Source organism: Vulpes vulpes, chromosome 6 (assembly GCF_048418805.1).
Source record: "Vulpes vulpes isolate BD-2025 chromosome 6, VulVul3, whole genome shotgun sequence".
Taxonomy (NCBI): Eukaryota; Metazoa; Chordata; class Mammalia; order Carnivora; family Canidae; genus Vulpes; species Vulpes vulpes.
The window spans coordinates 131,837,256-131,852,661 of NC_132785.1; the positions used below are offsets into that span (position 1 = coordinate 131,837,256).

General features: G+C 41.1%; 2 gene segments (V, D, J or C); both read right to left on the bottom strand.

The window, feature by feature from the left end:
* LOC112930265 (immunoglobulin alpha-2 heavy chain-like) overlaps positions 1 to 15,406 on the bottom strand; it is a 1,136,867-nt gene that overhangs the window by 931,288 nt on the left and 190,173 nt on the right.
* Positions 1 to 15,406, bottom strand: part of LOC112930321 (immunoglobulin gamma-1 heavy chain-like) — a 931,325-nt gene that overhangs the window by 789,763 nt on the left and 126,156 nt on the right.

Here is a 15,406-nt window from a genome sequence, read left to right on the forward strand (position 1 = left end):
TTTGTGTAGATGGCCTCTCTGACTTTATGAAGTTCTAAGGACAGTTATTTTCGAACTTCTGGGTGCATTTCAAAAACACATCAGTATAGGTCATTTTCTGGAGAATTTCATCGTGTTAGTAAATTTTAATCCTAAATATTTATTTAAGGTGCTAGTGTAAATTGGATTATTTTGTTAATTTTGTACATGTCATTTGTTGTTATTTTGTATGAATATATCATTATTTTATTTGCTGATTTTATATACTGATTTTCTTGCTGAGCTCATGAGTTATTTCTTCCAGTTTTTATGTGACGTTTTTACTCATTGACTCTGTTGACATTGTTATAGGAAAACTAATTATTTTCTTTCCAGGTTACCACATTTTCTTTTTTTTTTATGTAGTTTTCTTGGTACATTTACTGGTAGGTCCTCCATTCTGGGGCAGAAAGCATTTTCCTCTTGTCTTCAGGATGCATTGTCTGTTCCATTTTTTTTTACATGCATCCTGTGTTTATTGCAGCATTTTTTTCAATAATAAATTCATTTTTTGTGGTGTTCAATTTGCCAACATACAGAATAACCCCCAGTGCTCATCCCGTCAAGTGCTCCCTCAGTGCCCGTCACCCATTCACCCCCACCCCCCGCCCTCGTCCCCTTCCACAACCCCTAGTTTGTTTCCCAGAGTTAGGAGTCTTCCATGTTCTGTCTCCCTTTCTGATGTTTTCTACACATTTCTTCTCCTTTCCCTTCTATTCCCTTTCACTATTATTTATATTCCCCAAATGAATGAGACCGTATAATGTTTGTCCTTCTCTGATTGACTTTTTTCACTCAGCCATAACATGCTCCAGATCCATCCATGTTGAAGCAAATGGTGGTTATTTGTCATTTCTAATGGCTGAGTAATATTCCATTGTATACATAAACCACATCTTCTTTATCCATTCATCTTTCCATGGTCACCGAGGCTCCTTCCACAGTTTGGCTATTGTGGACATTGCTGCTAGAAACATTGGGGTGCAGGTGTCCCGGCGTTTCATTGCATGTTTATCTTTTAGGTAAGCATTTGATATAAGGTAGACCTAGAGGAGATAATAAATTTCATTTTGTATGTGGATGACCTACCTAATATAAAGTGACAGTCTACAACTCAAATCAGGACAAGGTGAATCATCATGTCCTCTGCCCATTTCTGATTGTAGTTTTCACTTTGTCGTTGTTTAGTTTGGTAATTTATTTTTCGATATTGGAAACCAGCCTTAATCTGGAGATAGATTTGCAAATCTCTTCTCCCATTGTTTTTATTCTTTTGGAAGATCTTATTTATTTATTCATCAGAGATGGAGAGAGAGATTCAGAGATGGGTGGAGGGAGAAGTGGGCTCCCCACATGGAGCCTGATGCTGGTCTCAATCCTAGAGCTCTAGGACTCACTGAGCCAAAGACAGATGCTCAAGCTACACAGGCATCCCTATCTTTTTCAATTTGTTAGGTTTCCTTTTAATTATGTTGAGTGTTTCCACAGCTGTAAGACAGCTCCTTCCTTGATGTAGTCCATAGAGTTCACTCTTACTTTTGTTTCCCTTCCCTTTGGAGATTCGAGTACCAAGAACCTATTGTGGCTGAGGTCACAAAATCTCCTTGATTTTGATCGTTTTTTGCCTCACATTTAGGTTTTTCATCTATTCTGAGTTAATCTTTATGTGGAGTGTAAGAATGTGGCCCAGGTTCATTCTATTTGCAACTGTCCAATGTTCCCAATACCACTTGTTCAAGAGATTGCTCTTTTTCCAGTTGATAGTCTTTTGTACTTAGTCGATAATAAGTTGGCCATAGAGCTGTGTGTCCATTTATGTGTTCTTTTTCTATTCCATTGATCATGTGCGTGTTTTACTGCCACTGCTATACTGTTTTGATGATCACAACTTTGAAATCTGGAATTCTGATGGCTTTTGCATTGTTTTTAAAAAGTTTTTATTTATTTATTCATGAGAGATGCAGAGATCCAGAGAGAATGGCATAGACACAGGCAGAGGGAGCAGCAAGCACCATGTAGGGAGCCTGATATCAGACTTGTTTCCAGGTCTGCAGGATCATGCCCTGGACAAAAAGGTAGTGCTAAGATGGTGAGCCACCCGGGCTGCCCTGATTTCTTTTTTGTTTCAACATTCTTTTGCCTAGTCAGAATCTTTTCTTATTATTTACAAATTTTACGATTGTTGCATTCCCTAGAAAAATGTTGGTGGTGTTTTGATAGGGTTCATACTGGATCCATAGATTGCTGTTGGTGGCATAGACATTATATGAATATTTATTTTTCTAATCCATAAGACTAGACTGTTTTCTATATATTTCTGTCTTCTTTAATGTCTTTCATACGTATTTTAGAATTTTTAGACTAGGTCCTTTCTTCTTTGGTTAGGATTATTCCTCATTATCTGAAGTTTCTTTTGTTTTTCAATTTTTTTTTCTTAATTATTTTTCATTGGAGTGCACTTTGCCAACATATAGTATAACACCCAGTGCTCATCCCGCCAAGTGATGCCTCATTGCCCATCTCCCAGTCACCCCTAATCCCACTGACCTCCCTTACCACTACCCCTTCCCAGAGTTCCTTCCCAGAGTTCCTTTCCCAGAGTTAGGAGTCTCTCATGTTCTGTCGACGTCTCTGACAGGTCCCACTCATTTTATCTCTTTTCCCCTTACTCTCTTTCACTATTTTTATATTTCCTGAATGAATTAGACCATATGTTTGTTCTTCTGCGACTGACTTACTTCACTCAGCATAATACCCTCCAGTTCCAATCACGTCGAAGCAAATGGTGGGTGTTCTTCATTTCTAATGGCTGAGTAATATTCCATTGTATATATAGACCACATCTTCTTTATACATTATTCTTTCGATGGACACTGAGGCTCCTTCCACAGTTTGGCTACTCTGGACATTGCTGCTATAAACATTGGGGTGTAGGTGTTATGGTCTTTCACTGCATCTGTATCTTTGTAGTAAATCCCAGTAGTGCAATTGCTGGGTCATAGGAAAGCTCCAGGGGAAGTTGAGAGATTCATAGTATATAGAACTAGACATTAAATTAAAAATATTGAATTCGAAAAAGGAATCCAGTTTTTGTGTCAGGTGGTGAAAGTCAGGGGAACAGCACAGGGTAAACATGAATCGTCGAGCTCTGACCTATTCCCTGTTGAGGAATAGTAGCTTCAGATGAATGCCAGTAGACACTTGTTCATGCTTTCTGAGTATCCAGCAGCACCCTGTATTAACAGGCCTTTCCCATTAGTGCAGGAAGTCCACAAACAGGGATGTCATGTGATGATGGGTGTCTGGAGAGGCTGAAAGTGAGGTGCGGTCATGGTTGAATTAGGAACAGCAGCTGTAGTTTCAATTTCAACCCCCATATTACCACAATGGAGTCATGACGGTTTTGGTTAATTAATATCTGCTTCCAGTTGGGGATAAAATGTGTAAATCAAACATATTCAATCTCATTACCCCACATCCCAATGTTTATAAACTTTTGAGGTATAATTTCTCTCTTTCTAGCAACATTATATGAAAATATCAAAGTCATAGACATGTTAAAAAAGATTTAAAATATATATATTATAGAGGATTTTCGTTAGTTCTTAAAAATGCCCATCCTTCTGTTGACGTGATGAGCACTGGGGGATATGCTCTATGTTGGCAAATTGACTCAAATAGAAAATATATAAAAATATGTTTTAAAAATACTGTCAAGGAAAACCCAGCTGAGCACAGACTCCATGGTGAGTTGTGTTTTGTCCTGATAACTGACATTGCTCCTGGGGCTGAGGTTCCTCTCCCAGATGCAGGGTCATGTCTGGGCTGTTTTATTCAATAGAAGGTGGCCTCTATATACATGTCGTCTCAGTATATAGTCAGCTTGGGATCATTTATGTGAATCTGTGTGACCTGTAAAGATGTGATTGCCATTGTGTGTTCATATTTACTTCTTTACAAAACTGTTTTTTTATTATGTAATAACCCAGGCTTCAGACTTTGTGTCCACGTGGTACTTTGTAATTGTATTTGCATAGAATCGTGCTTTGTAGGTGTCATGTTTCCCCATACAATGATGTGAACCTACCCCTTAAATTATAGAGGGTTTCTAATGTGTCACTGTGCACATTTTCAGGTGAGTTTAACCCCAGATTCTTGACCTGTGCTCATCTCCACAGGACTTACTGCCCTCTGAAACATCTGAATGACAGAGTGACAGGGTTCCTTAGAATAGTGGATGCCGCATGTATTGGGGATCACATGATTTTGCTAAATTTAGAATTTAGCTGAATTTCAAAGGGTTTCAGGTAATGCAGTTCTATTTGTAAGTCTCTAACAACTCAGTCAAGGTGTTCCATTGCAGTTAACTCTGTGATCTTCTGTAATCGCTTTGATGAGCTTACCTGACAGAGAATGAGCTCATTCAGGCAGGGTTTTGGATATAATAACCTGGTGTCAGAATGAACATTTTCCATTGTATAGCCTATATTTCTATTTTTCTTATACTTCCTAAACTTACAGTGTAGTGCTGCCTTTCCACTGTAAGTTTTTCATGAATTCCTTTTACATTCAAATACTATATTCCACCTAGGAGAAGAAAAATATCTGCCATGATCGTCTTATACAGATTTATCAGGTATTTTTCATAACAAATGCAGCAGGAAATCTCAGTTTCAATTCAATTTCAAATTGTGCCTCTGATCAACCATAATTTTGGTTTTCTTAGATCAGTCCCCTTGACACTGTGGGCTGCATACAGGACTTCTGATCTGTCTCAAAATCTAGCCCATTCCATGTTTGTTTTTCTAATATTTCATTTATTTATTCAAGAGAGACACACAGAGACAGAGAGAGAGTGAGAGAGAGAGAGATGCAGAGACACAGGCAGTGGGAGAAATAGGCTCCATGCAGGGAGCCTGCTGTGGGACTCTATTCCTGATCTCCAGGATCAGGCCCTGGGCTGAAGGTGGCGCTAAATGGCTGACTCACCTGGGTAGCCCCATTTCCATTTTTGAATAGATCATATGCATCAGGAAGACTGCAAGCAGAGCCCACCACACAAATGGAACCTGTGTCACCTCTACAGAGACATGGCCAATGGATGCTAATAATATATCTGTAATTCTAATCGTTTGGGAGCATCTGTGTCTTCCTGGAAGTCCCAACCTCACTGCTAGGAGGTGCATTGCTCCTTTTTGTCACTTGTTGGGTGACCTTATGTGTATGTACTACACATGTCTATAATTACTTCCTGAAACTTAATATAATATTATTACAATACTCAATAGGCTTTACAAACACAAATGAGTCCTTAGGATGCAGATTCAGAGTATGGGTGAAAATAAGTTTATGATATTCTGAAACAAAACACCAGGATTCAAGGTTCACCTCCAACATCTAAATCAGAAAGAATTCACCACCCCATCTTTATTATAAGAAAATATGGGAGAGAGAAGTGAACACGTCAGAAGATTAGTGGACTCAGGGATTGTCACATCCCTGGAACAGCTGGATAGTTATTGAATCATTTCAAACATCCATTAAATCAATCAGAGTTGAAAAAACAACAGAAAGACTCCTAATAGAATACTGAGCAGGTTTTGGAGTGTTGGAGCTGTCTGCGGTTGACATTGGAGAGATACAACTGTGGGGATGACAGCAGGAGAGAGGTTACTTGCAGAAGCTACAGCCAAGGACTTTAAGGACAAGAAAGGAACATATGAACTTATAGAATTCTACTCCTGCGGGGGACGGACCTGGCATGATGGTGCTCAAATGGAAAAATGGGGAAATTTCCTGGATCTAAGGACCCCCTGAGTGCCAAGAAGAAAAAGTGGCACTATGTGATGCATGTTGAAGAAGGACTGGAACCTGAAGTCGTGTGAACATTGGGTCTGAGTGCAGGCGTTGTGCTTTGTTTCCATAAACTGAACTCTGTGTGGTCCTGTGACTTCTATTCTGAAACCAGCAGGCAGAAACTAGACCCTTTCTTGTGACAACCCCTTGGAGGACCAGCCCAGGTCTAAACTACAGGACCCTTTCATATTGATGATTAGAGATGCATTCATGTGCCTGAGATAAACCAGCTCAGACACAGGTAGTTTGATGACCTAATTCAGAGGTAAACTGAGGACAGAAAAGGCTTGATGGCTCTCCAATGAGGGCTCCCTGAATACTCAGGGGTGCAAACATTCAATCCCAGGCTAGAGGTAGGAGACCATGTTCATAATTGCTCTCCAATACAGCCAGGAAGAGAGTCACAAAACCCCAAAAAAGGCCTCAACAATGTGGGATGTGAGCATCTACAGAGGAAAGAAAACAAGCAACAAAAGATAGCAATCCATTGTCAACTGCACTGTGCATTTAGACATCCATGTAAGCCCAGCTCAGGTCCAGGGCTGCATACTGAAGAGGAACTCTGTGCTCCATCACTTGCCCCATCCTCTCACATCAATTTTCTGAGCGTTCATTTCTGGGGATAGCTGCTATTTGTATAAATATTTATGAAATAGTCAAAGCCAACCAATACCCTGCTTGTGAGCATTCAGAGCTGCTCCCCTGCCTTGCTGACCATGAGTGGATTTACCTTCCCTGAAATAGCTTCACAGTCATGTAATTTTACATGTTGACTATGAAATAGGATGGTAGAGCTGTTAGATATTGACATGACCAGGTCATGTTACCTGGTTGTTGCAAATTCCATGACAGAAATGATTGCATTTAAATACAATGATGAGGTAAATAAGTCATGTAAGACCCTTGAGGGGTTCCATTGAGGAAATCCTAGAGGGAAACTCATCTCATGTCCAGAGGGAGAGTCACAGATGCAGGTGGGTTTGAAATGAGGACACGGGGTACCAAATGTTCATCCAGTGACAAGGGACACACCTAAAATCATCAGTAAAACACAACCTTGTAAGGTAATGGTGAGACACCAGTCCCACTGGGTCATGTCATCCTCATCTTCTGGAAACTTTATAAAAGAACATCCTTAAATGGGAGTTCCAAAGTGTCTGAGTGTCTCTGGCTCTCTTGTACTATTGTACTCCTTCTGTGTGTCCACTGTGATGTTTTGACTGCTACCTCTGGTTGCACAGGTTAGTCCTAGTTCCAGGTGAGAAATGCACCCTTCACTGTGTGAGGGCAGTTAACTGATACTTCTCACAACAAATACAGCAGGGCTATGCCACAGCATCAATGTGTCCCTAAAATCTCTGTGTGTGCCATAAAAATCTTAGGATTATATGTTCATGCTCTGTGAATAATGTCCAGGATGACTTCACAAGGATTGCTTTGAATATGTAGAAGGTTCTGAGCAGCATAGAGATTTTCACAGTATTTATTTTTGTTTTTTGTATTAAAGATTTATTTATTTATTCAGGAGAGTCACGGAGACAGATGCAGAGACATCGGCAAAGGGAAAAGCAGGCTCCCTTCCAAAAGCCTGATGCAGGACACCATCCCAGAACCCCAGGGTCACAACCTGAGCCCATTGCAGACACTCAAACTCTGAGCAACACAGGTGTCCTGACAATATACATTGTTCTAATCCATAGGCACAGAAGGTGTTCCCTCTTTGTGTCTTCCTCAATTTCTTTCCTAAGTCATCAAACAGGTAGAAACATTTTGGGGAAAATAAAACAGAAAAAGAACTACAGCTGGAGGGCATCATAATGTTTGCAGACAAGCTCTATTTTAAAGTCCTTATGATCAAGATAGCCTGGTACTGCAAAAACAACGCATAGATCAATGGAGCAGAGCAGAGAATGCAGAAATGGACCCTCAACTCTATGGACAACTACTCCTCAAGAAGCAAGAAAAAATATCTAAGGAAAGAAAGTTCCATCAATAAATGGATTTGAAAAAAAAAATTGGATAGCCACCGGCATTAGAATGAAAGTGGACCATTCAGCTACACCAAACACACAGATAATCTCAAAATGGATGAAATACCGAAATCTGAGTTAGTAATTCATCAAAATCCTAGAGGTGAATTTGGGTAGAAACTTTTTTCCTCAGCTGCAGTGACTGCTAGGAAGGCACCTCTCAAAGGACATAGGAAACAAAGGGAAAAATAAACTATTAGAATTTCATCAAGATAGAATCTGTACAACAATGCAACAGGCGACAAAATGAAAGGCAACCTACAGAATAGGACAAGATATTTTCTTAACAAAGGCAGCACCCAACAAAACAATCAATCCAGTCATGAAATGGGGAGAATTCATGAACAGGGATTCTCCAAAGAAGACCGACAAATGGCTAACAGGGAGATGAGAAAAATGATCCACATGACTTGTCATCACGGAAATACAAATGAAAACTACACTAAAATCCTACTTATACAACTCAGAGTGGATAAAGCAACAAGGCCAGATACAATAGATATAAGGGAGGATATTGAGAAAGTGGAACCCGCTTCCAGTATTGGTGGGAATTAAGGCCTTTTGAGCCACACCAGAAAACAGAATGGAATGTCCTGAAAAAGTGAGAATAGAGCCACCCCAGGACCCAGCCATTGCCTTTAAGGGAATTTACACCAAAGACACAGATTTACTATTAATTAATTAATTTATTTATTTATTAATTAATTTATTTATTATATAAATTTATTTTTATTGGTGTTCAATTTGCCCACGTATAGAATAACAGCCAGTGCTCATCCCGTCAAGTGCCAACCTCAGTGCCCGTCACCCAGTCACCCCCACCCCAGCCCAACTCTCCTTCCACCACCCCTAGTTCTTTTCCCAGAGTTAGGAGTCTTTCTGTCTCCCTTCCTGATATTTCCCACTTTTTTTTTCTCCATTTCCCTTTATTCCCTTTCACTAAAAATACAAAGACACAGAGTTAATGAAATGAAGGGACACTTGCACCTCAATGTTCACAGCAGCAAAGTCCACAAAAGCCAAAAGGGGAAGGAGCCTCAGTGTCTATTGAGAGATCAATGGATAATGAAGCTGTGGTCTATGTATACAATGGAATATTACTCAGCCATTAGAAAGGACGAATATCCACCAATTGCTTCAACGTGTATGGACCTGGAAGGTATTATGTTGAGTGAAATAAGTCAGTCAGAGAAAGACCACCATTACATGGCTCATTCATTTGGGGATAATAAAAAATAGTGAAAGGGATTATAAGGGAATGGAAAGAAAATGAGAGGGAAAATCAGAGAGAGAGACAGAACATTAGACAAATCAGGAGACACACTTAACTCTGGGGTAAAAAAACAACTGAGGGTCACTGGAAGGGAGGAGGTGGGGAAAGGGGTAACTGGGTGATGGGAGTTAAGGAGGTTACCTGATGTGATGAACACTGAGGGCATAGTGAATGTTGGTAAATTCAATTTAAATAAAGAAAAAATGACTTTATCCCGTGCCCCATGCTGGAACATCGTAGATGGACTGGGCAGATCAAACAACAGACACAAATTCTCACAGATCTGGAGTCTGGGTGTCTGAGGTCCAGGTGCAGGAAGCTGTGGTGTCTGGAGAGCACCCACCTCCTACCCCATCCTTTCCCTATGACCTTACATGGGGACAGGGTGTAGGGAACTTTCCCAGTCCAAGAGTATAACGGCTGATCTGACAATGAAGCTGCACCTCCTGACGTAACTGCACCCCTAAGGCCCCACCTACTCCCCACATCCTATGAGTATTATGTTCCAATACGGGGATGGTTGAGGTCACACACAATGAGCTGACGTCTGCACCCGAAGGATCCATGAGTTATTCCCTGCAGGTCGAAGGTCCTCCAATCCAGCTCCTCACACTGAGGATCCTCATGGATTCAGTAGAACTTTCTTGTCTCTGAGCATACGGAGTACACATGACCTTCAAAAGCAGCTGGTGTCTGTGGGGAGAGGACAGCTTCCATCTGAGAACAGGTAGGATCTTGGCCTATTTGTATTATCATTTTAGGTTTCATGCTGCTTCCATATATTACCCATCTTGTTTTCCTGTGACTCAGGCATTTGTCTATGTAGAATGACCATGTCTTTCTTTTGTCTTCCCAGTTTGATGCTTGTTTAGTAAAATTGTTCCTCACACCATGTGCATTCTTTATTGCCTGATAGCTCCCTGACATTCCATCCCCGTTCAACATCTCCACCCAAAGGATAAGAAATGAAATAATAACCCAGGAGTTCCATCTTTTGATACATTTGGGACACTGACTCCACACAAGCCCCTCGTGGAGCAGGACACCATCACCACCACTGACCCACGACACACAACCTGAGCCAGTGTCCTTCCATGGCACCATCAAGGCATTTATGATGTAATGAGAGGCCTGCCTGGCTCCCAATGGATATGAAGGTGAAGGTGATAAAAGCTTATACTCTCATGATTGTGTGTGTGTGTGTGTGTGTGTGTGTGTGTGTGTGTGTGTGTGTGTGACCTCTGAGTCCACATCCCTACCATGTCATTCTGGGAATCTCTCTCACTCCCCAGACATTTTAACATTTTTGTAGAACATCTCTTTTTTATTGTGTTGATTGGAGATTCCTCTATGCCATGATGGTGCAAGACAGCATGTTAGCTTAGCGTCCTGTGGTCCACAGTGAGTGTCATTAGGACTCATGAAAAAGTTCAGATGATGTGAATGGAGTTATTTGTAATTGATTAATATTTCTGGTCAGGAAATGTTAAGCACGAGTAAGTGCAAGCACTATAGTTGAATTCTAAGTCTCTAAGAAAGAGGCTGAATAAGTAAACACACAATCAAGTGTTCAGAGAGAATCCCTGGGGGAAACTACTCCATGGAGAGGAAGCCCAGACCCTGACAGGAATCCTACCCGGAACCTCCCTCTGCTCCTGCTCCTGGGCCTTCAAGATAGAAGTTGTGAGTAGTGTGCAACCCCTGGTGGTCCTGATCCCCTTCCACAGGGACGTTTGTGTCTGGGCTCACACTGAGGTCCCCTCACTGTGTCTGCACAGTAATACACGGCCGTGTCCTCAGCTCTCAGGCTGTTTATCTGAAGATACAGCGTGTTCTTGGTGTTGTCTCTGGAGATGGTGAATCGGCCCTCCACAGCATCTGTGTAACCTGTGCTACTTCCATCATAGCTAATATATGCAACACACTGCAACCCCTTTCCTGGAGCCTAATGGACCCAGTTCATGTCATAGGTACTGAAGATGAATCCAGAGGCCACACAGGAGAGTCTCAGGGACCCCCCAGGCTTCACCAGGTCTCCCCCAGACTCCACCAGCTGCACCTCACCCTAGACACCTGCCGACACAAGACACCCTGGTCAAGAAACTGTCCCACATCCCCTGTTTCTCTCACTCACCTCCACTCACAGACTCAAGGTCTCTTTTTCTCTATGAATTACCTTTTAAAATAGCGACAAGGAAAACCCAGTTGAGCACAGACTCCATGGTAAGTTGTCTGTGTTCTGTCCTGATCCCTGAAGGGGTCACCTGGGGATCCTGGGTCTGGAGCTCCTCTCTGAGCTGCAGGGTCGGGGCTGGGCTGGTTTGATCACTAGGGGGAGGGCCCTATTTGTATGTCCCTGACTATATAGTCACCTCCAGACCTCAATTCAATTCTTTATAAGTTATATACAAGCATTACTTCACAACTGTAGATCACTTTCTTTTAGTGATACAGTAGATTTATGATGTTCTAATCCATCAACGTATTTATCTTTGCCTTTGTGCCGTTTTAAAACTCTGTCATTAATACAGGTAATTTTTTAAAAAGTATTTCCTCTCCTTAATGAAGTTTAATAATAAATATTTATTTTTGATACCAGTGTAAAAGGGACTGGTTTTTAAATTTAATACAGATAATTTGTTGTTAGTGTGTAGAAATTAGATATATTGTATATGTTTGTTTTATTCAATAACAAATTTATTTGTTATTCGGGTTCAATTTGCCAACATACAGAATAATACCCAGTACTCATCCTGCCAAGTGCCCCCCTCAGGGCCCATCACCCATTTACTCCCAACCCCCTCCCTGCTTCCCTTCCACCACCCCTACTTTGTTTCCCAGAGTAGGTAGTTCATATTCTGTCTCCCTATATATTTCCTGCCGATTTCTTCTCCCTTCCGTTCTATTCCCTTTCACTATTATTTATATTCCCCAAATGAATGAGAACATATAATGTTTGTCCTTCTCCGATTGACTTACTTCACTCAGCCTAATACCCTCCAGTTCCTTCCACGTTGAAGCAAATGGTATTTGTCATTTCTAATGGCTGAGGAATATTCCATTGTATACATAAACCACATCTTCTTTATCCATTCATCTTTTGATGGACACCGAGGCTCTTTCCACAGTTTGGCTATTGTGGACATTGCTGCTAGAAACATCAGGGTGCAGGTGTCCCAGGGTTTCATTGCATCTCTATCTTTGGGGTAAATCCCCAACAGTGCAATTGCTGTGTCGTAGGGCAGGTCTATTTTTACTCTTTGAGGAGCCTCCACACAGTTTTCCAGAGTGGTTGCACCAGTTCACATTCCCACCAACAGTGTAAGAGGGTTCCCTTTTCTCCACATCCTCTCCAACATTTGTGGTTTCCTGCCTTGTTAATTTTCCCCATTCTCACTGGTGTGAGGTGGTATCTCATTGTGGTTTTGATTTGTATTTCCCTGATGGCAAGGGATGCGGAGCATTTTCTCATGTTCCTGTTGGCTCACCTCTGACTTCCTCTGTGAGATTTCTCTTCATGTCTTTTGCCCATTTCATGATTGGATTGTTTGATTCTTTGGTGTTAAGTTTAATAAGTTCTTTATAGATTTTGGAAACTAGCCCTTTATCTGATACGTCATTTCCAAGTATCTTCTCCCATTCTCTAGGTTGTCTTTTAGTTTTGTTGACTGTATCCTTTGCTGTGCAAAAGCTTCTTATCTTAATGAAGTCCCATTAATTCATTTTTGCTTTTGTTTCTTTTACCTTCGTGGATGTATCTTATGAGAAGTTACTGTGGCCGAGTTCAAAAGGGGTGTTGCCTGTGTTCTTCTCTAGGATTTTGATGAAATCTTGTCTTATATTTAGATATTTCAGCCATTTTGAGTTTATCTTTGTGTATGGTGAGAGTGGTCTAGTTTCATTTTTCTGCATGTGGATGTCCAATTTTCCCAGCACCATTTATTGAAGAGACTGTCTTTCTTCCAATGGATAGTCTTTCCTCCTTTATTGAATATTAGTTGACCATAAAGTTGAGAGTCCCCTTCTGGATTCTCTATTCTGTTCCATTGATCTATGTGTCTGTTTTTGTCCCAGTACCACGCTGTTTTGATGATCACAGCTTTGTAGTACAACCTGAAATCTGGCATTGTGATGCCCCCAGCTATGGTTTTCTTTTTTAATTTTCCCCTGCCTATTCACAGTCCTTTCTGATTCTCCACAAATCTTAAAATAATTTGTTCTAATTCTCTGAAGAAAGTCCGTGGTATTTTGATAGGGATTGCATTAAACGTGTAAATTGCCCTGGGTAACATTGATATTTTCACAATATTAATTCTTCCAATCCATGAGCATGGAATATTTCTCACTCTCTTTGTGTCTTCCTCAATATCTTTCAGAAGTGTTGTTTAGTTTTTAGGGTATACAACCTTTACCTCTTTGGTTCGGTTTATTCCTAGGTATCTTATGTTTTTGGGTGCAATTATAAATGGGATTGACTTCTTAATTTCTCTTTCTTCAGTCTCACTGTTAGTGTACAGAAATGCCACTGACTTCTGGGCATTGATTTTGTTTCCTGCCACACTGCAAAAAATTCATTTTTGCTTTTGTTGGCCTTACCTTTTTAGATATGCCTTGCATTAAATTGCTGTCGCTAAGTTCCAAAAAGTTGTTCCCTCTCCTCTCCTGACAGATTTAGATGGATTGTTGTCTCAGATTTTTTTCCTGTTGTCTCACATTTTAATTACTTTCACTTTATATTTTTGTTTGGTGTAAGAGAATGTTCCAGTTTAATTATTTTAGAAGTTGTTCAATTTTATTCATGCCAATTATTTTTGAGAGTGCTTTTTTTTCCCAGGGAATATTCTTTCCTATTTTGTTGAAGATTTTTAACATACCTTTGGGGGTCCATTTCCTGGTTCTCTATGCTGTTCTATTGATCTATGTGTCTGTTTTTGTGCCACGACCGCACTGGATTAATGATCATAGCTATGGTGTATAGCTTGCAATCATGCATTCTGATGCCCCACGTTTGGTCATCTAATATTCGATAAAGGAGGAAAGACAGTCCATTGGAAGAAAGACAGTCTCTTCAATAAATGGTGCTGGGAAAATTGGACATCCACATGCAGAAAAATGAAACCGGACCACTCTCTCTCACCATACATAAAGATAAACTCAAAATGGATGAGAGATCTAAATGTGAGACAAGAGTCCGTCAAAATCATAGAAGAGAACACAGGCAACACCCTTTTTGAGCTCGGCCACAGTAACTTCTTGCAAGATACATCTTTAGAAGTTCTTTATAGATCTTGGAAACTAGCCCTTTATCTGATATGTCATTTGCAAATATCTTCCATCAGCACTGGCCTTGATGCTCCCAGACTAGCCTTTTACTCCCATCAATGTAGGTAATTTTTATTATACAATATTTTATACTTCCTGAAGTTGAATCCTAAATACTTTATTTTTAATGCTGTTGTCAACAGAATTATTATGTTAATTGTCTAGTAGGTAATTTGTTGTTAGTGTGTTGAAACATAAATTTATTTTCTATGTTGATTCTGTATCCTATAGATTCTCTGAACACATTCATTAATTCTAAGAGTTTGTGAGTGGATTTGTAGGATTTGATCCTCTAGCAGATCATGTCATATGGACTCAAATAAGAGGAAGTGTGGCAAGATGGGTGAGAACCTCTGGGACAGGAAAGCCCACCCCAGAGAAGTGGGAACTTTAAAAAATCTACACTGGATTCTTCCCAAACGGAAAAGCACTTAGCAGGGAAATTGGACAGAATCGCAGGAGGGGCAGTGAAGCCTCCAGTTTCCCAGAGTCACTAAGAGAGGAAGTGTACCATGGGGGAAAGCGCACCAAAACTTTTGGGTAGGTCCCAGTAAAGAGCTGGAGTGCAGCCTGTAGGGCATTTGGGAGAAGCCAGGGAGGCAGAGGCTCCGGACAGTGGGATCTGTGTATTGCGGCTTTTGGGAGGTGCAGGCCATGGGAGCGCAATTCCAGAAGTGCATGGCCCTGGATCCCAGGGCACCCATCAGACAAACCCCAGGATCATGCAGTACCCCAGGGACAGCCAGGACTCTCCTGCTGCCTGAGCCACCAAGCTGTGCAGGTCAGTGCCCCTGACTGCCTCAGGAGCATCTAAGCCAGTGGCGGGGGCGGCCCGGGAGACTGGGTTAGCTACTGCAGGGAGCTGACTTCAGGGCTGGAGACCTTGCTGTTGCGATTGTTGTTGCTC